This window comes from Triticum urartu, chromosome 2 (genome assembly GCF_003073215.2).
Source record: "Triticum urartu cultivar G1812 chromosome 2, Tu2.1, whole genome shotgun sequence".
Taxonomy (NCBI): domain Eukaryota; kingdom Viridiplantae; phylum Streptophyta; class Magnoliopsida; order Poales; family Poaceae; genus Triticum; species Triticum urartu.
In genome coordinates, this window is record NC_053023.1 from 125,223,986 (window position 1) to 125,228,875 (window position 4,890).

The following is a 4,890-nucleotide window of genomic DNA, read 5'->3' on the forward strand; positions in this document are numbered from 1 at the left end:
TCAGAGTTCAGCGCCCAGTCTATTATCTGTCTGAAGTTTTGACCCCTTCAAAACAAAGATACCCTCACTATCAGAAGCTTGTATATGGGATTTACATGACCACAAAGAAGGTTGCACATTACTTCTCTGACCACTCCATTACAGTCGTCAGCGACGCCCCACTATGAGAGATTCTGCATAACAGAGATGCAACTGGTCGAGTGGCCAAGTGGGCGATTGAACTCCTTCCCTTAGATATCAAGTTTGAAGCAAAGAAGGCTATCAAGTCCCAAGCAATCGCAGATTTCATCGTCGAGTGGATTGAACAGCAACTTCCGACTCAAGTTCACTCGGAGCACTGGACCATGTTCTTCGATGGATCTAAGATGCTGAATGGTTCCGGTGCTGGGGTAGTTCTAGTCTCCCCCCGAGGAGATAAGCTCAGATATGTTCTCCAGATTCACTTCGATTCCTCCAATAATAAAGCAGAATATGAAGCACTCTTGTACGGGTTGCGCATGGCCATTTCACTCAGCGTCCGTCGCCTCATGGTCTATGGCGACTCAGATTTGGTGGTTAATCAGGTGATGAAGGAGTGGGACGTCAGAAGTCCGGCTATGACTGGTTACTGCAATGAAGTGAGAAAGCTAGAAAAGAAATTCGAGGGGTTGGAGCTTCATCACATCCCCCGACTGAAAAATCAGGCAGCTGACGATTTGGCAAAGATAGGCTCCAAGAGAGAAGCCATTCCCAGCAACGTGTTCCTGGAGCACATTCACTCGCCGTCGGTCCAAGAAGATCCTTTTACAGAAGAAGCCCCGCAGCCGAAAAGTGTCACAGATCCGACTGAAGTCGAAGTTCCTGCTGTGGTCGACCTAATCATGGAAGTCTTGGCAATCACTCCCGACTGGACGATACCGTACATCGCGTATATCCTAAGGAAAGAACTCCCGGAGGACGAGGAAGAGGCTCGACAGATCGTCCGCCGATCCAAGGCCTTCACAGTCATAAAGGGACACTTGTATAGGGAAAGCGCGACTGGAATCGGTCAGAAATGCATAACACCAGAAGAGGGTCAGATGATCCTTAATGATATCCACTCAGGGACCTGTGGTCACCATGTGTCCTCTCGGACCATTGTGGCTAAAGCATACCGAGCAGGGTTTTACTGGCCAAGAGCAAATGAGATGGCAAAAGAGATTGTCGACAAGTGTGGAGGTTGCCAGTTCTACTCCAACATGTCACACAAGCCTGCATCAGCCCTGAAGACCATTCCACTCGTCTGGCCCTTTGCTGTCTAGGGACTGGACATGGTCGGTCCACTGAGAACAGGCAGGAGCGGATTCACGCATGTGCTTGTGGCAGTTGACAAGTTCACCAAATGGATTGAAGCCAAGCCTATCAAGAATCTCGATGCTTGCACTGCTATCAGTTTCGTCAGAGGGCTGACGTTCAGATATGGGGTCCCGCATAGCATCATCACTGACAATGGGTCAAACTTCGATTCAGACAAGTTCAGAGCTTTTTGCGCCTCTCAAGGCACGCGAGTGGACTACGCGTCGGTCACGCATCCTCAATCGAATGGACAAGCTGAAAGAGCAAATGGCCTGATTCTCAAAGGATTGAAGCCTCGATTGATGCGTGATCTCAAGCACGCAGCAGGCGCTTGGGTCAACGAACTTCCGTCAGTTCTGTGGGGATTGAGGACCACCCCGAACCGGTCGACTGGAAGAACTCCATTCTTTCTGGTTTATGGAGCCGAAGCAGTTCTGCCAAGTGATCTTCTTCACAACGCCCCCAGAGTCGAGCTTTATAACAAAGACGAAGCAGAGCAAGCCCGGCAAGACGCAGTCGACCTCCTAGAGGAGGAGAGGGAAATGGCTATGATCAGATCGACCATCTATCAGCAAGACTTGCGTCGATTCCATGCCAGAAATGTGAAGAGACGAGCCTTCCAGGAAGGAGATTTGGTCCTCCGAGTGGATCAACAGAAACCACACAAACTTGCTCCTACTTGGGAAGGTCCCTTCATCGTCACCAGAGTCCTCCACAATGGAGCATATCAGCTCTACAATGTTGATCGCCAGATCAACGAGCCACGGGCTTGGAATGCGGAACTACTCCGCCCCTTTTACACTTGAGTTCTCCCTTGGACGGGATGTAATAAGAAAAAAAATTCCCGCAGTTCATTTTTATCAAAGACAAGAGTGTTCCAATAATTGCTGTCACTTTTGTTTGCATACGAAATCCCCCAGTGGGTGACTTAGCTGCGAATCCGTTTCGCCTAAGTTTGAAAAATCCTACCGAGTGGAGAGCAATCCTCCCACTCGGGGGCTTAGCTGCAGTCCAGTACTCGCCTAAGTTCTCTCACTTAGAGACTTAGCTGCAGTCAGGCACTTGCCTAAGTTTGAAAAAATCCTACCGAGTGGAGAGCAATCCTCCCACTCGGGGGCTTAGCTGCAGTCCAGTACTCACCTAAGTTCTCTCACTTAGAGGCTTAGCTGCAGTCAGGCACTCGCCTAAGTTTGAAAAAATCCTACCGAGTGGAGAGCAATCCTCCCACTCGGGGGCTTAGCTGCAGCTCAGCGCTCGCCTAAGTCCTCTCACTTAGAGGCTTAGCTGCAGTCAGGCGCTCGCCTAAGTTTCAAAAAATCCTACCGAGTGGAGAGCAATCCTCCCACTCGGGGGCTTAGCTGCAGTCCAGTACTCGCCTAAGTTCTCTCACTTAGAGGCTTAGCTGCAGTCAGGCACTCGCCTAAGTTTGAAAAAATCCTACCGAGTGGAGAGCAATCCTCCCACTCGGGGGCTTAGCTGCAGCTCAGCGCTCGCCTAGTGTTTAAAAATCCTACCGAGTGGAGATCAAACCTCCCGCTCGGAGGCTTAGCTGCAGCCTAGTGCTCGCCTAAGTGTTTAAAAATCCTACCGAGTGGAGAGAAAACCTCTCACTCGGAGGCTTAGCTGCAGCCCAGTGCTCGCCTAAGTACAAGACACAACCCAATCCGCGAGTCGACTGCTACCTTCCCCTTCAGAGCTGCGCCGCAAATACAAGGTTATTCCGAGTGAAGATCAAGATCCACTCGACGAATCAAACCATGAAGATATTCAACGAGAAATCAAGATCAGATAAAGCCTAAAAGGTCCCAGACCTCAGATCAAAGTACACAAGCCCTCGGCTCGGCGGAGTTTAACGGTTACAAATCCACTCGGCATTCCAAGGCAAATTTAAAGTAAAGCATAGAAGTTTTTCATTCCTCAGGAGGACTAGAAGGGGCGACGAACTCGTCCAAGTCGATCCCATCTGCAATACGAGTGGCAGCAGCAATAAAAGTCTCCATGAAGTCCTGAAAGTTGTGCTTCCTGGTATTGGCAACTTGGATGGTGGCCAGCTTTTCTTCTCGCGCCTCTTTGCAATGGATGCGGGCTAGAGACAGAGCGACATCAGCACCACATCTAGCAGAAGATTTCTTCCATTCCGCCACTCGACCTGGAACTTCATTCAGTCGGACCATTACGGACTCGAGGTCGTTCTGAAGTGTCGTTCTGGGCCAGAGGGATGTGTCGATCCGCGACATCGGAACCTTCAGCCGAGCAAGATAATCAACGACGCTGGTAACACGAGACTCCAGTCGGAGCAGGTTCATAGCAGCCTCGTCCTTCACGAGAGAATTGGCGGGATCCAAGCCTGGCTCCACTCGACTGGTTTCCTCTTTGAAGCTCTGGCAGAATTCTGCAAGCACGATTCAAGAATAAGACAGTGGCCGTACGCGGGCTTGGCAACTACAAGACAGCCAGGTTGGGATAATTACCTTCGAGCATGACGAACAGCTTCTTAGCGAGTCCTCCGAGATAAGCCTCCAGATCTTTTACCTTCCCCGCCAGCTCACCCGCCTTGTCGTGCAGAGCCATCTTCTCCTTCTTCAGTCGACTGGCATCTCGATTAGCTGTCTCGAGAGCAGTTTTCAGTCTGGAGTTCTCCTGTTCAAGAGTTCCGACCGAAGCCAGCTTCTCTTCTGCGAGCTTCGTTTTGCTCGAGGCCTCCTTCTGTGCCTCTGCAAGGTCTTGATCCTTCTTCTTCAGAGCTTCCTCCAGTTTATCTGCGGCGCGTCGAGTGGAACCAACATCAAGAATGGACAAGAAAGAAAAGCCACCCGTTAAGAATGGAGAACCTCACCAGCCATACCTTTTGCTTCTTCTTGCGCCTTCTTCAAATTCTCCTGAGCAAGCTTCAAGTTAAGGTTGAGCTGGATCTGCTGATTCTCCAACTCAGTATAGCGAGCTACAAGTTCGCAAGATTTCTGTAAAAAGAAAAATCAGTCGACAGACGTCCAAGATAAGTTGCTTCCGAGTAACTAAGAGACAATGATGACGTTTCTAAGACGACAGCCGAATCAAAAACATTCGACAGTAGTCTCGGGGACTACACCCAGTGGGTGCACTCAGCGTGCCCCCACTGGTTCGACCAAAAAAAAGAGATAAAAAGTCGACTGCCCGCAGTCGACCGGATACAGTTCCACTCGACCTGGCCCGACCAAACCGAGTGAAGAAATACAGCTACAGCAACACAATGTAAAGACTACAGTCGACTGCCAGCAGTCCACCGTAGTCTCGGGGACTACACCCAGTGGGTGCAGTTAGCATGCCCGCACTCGTCCAAGGATTGGCAGACACACCCAGTGGGTGTATAGATACAGATACAAAAGATCTTCGGAAAAGAGACTCTTCAAACAGCATATCATAACAGACCAAGTGTTGAGTCGACTGACCTGGACGTTGCTCTGAAGAGCCGAACTCGCGTCATAGGCTGCTTGGCTGGCCTCCCGAGCCATCTTCACTTGCTCCATCATGATCCCCGCCTGGCGTATAGCCTCTTTTGCAGCAGCCGCTTGGTCCTCAGGGATGGGGTATGCGGCA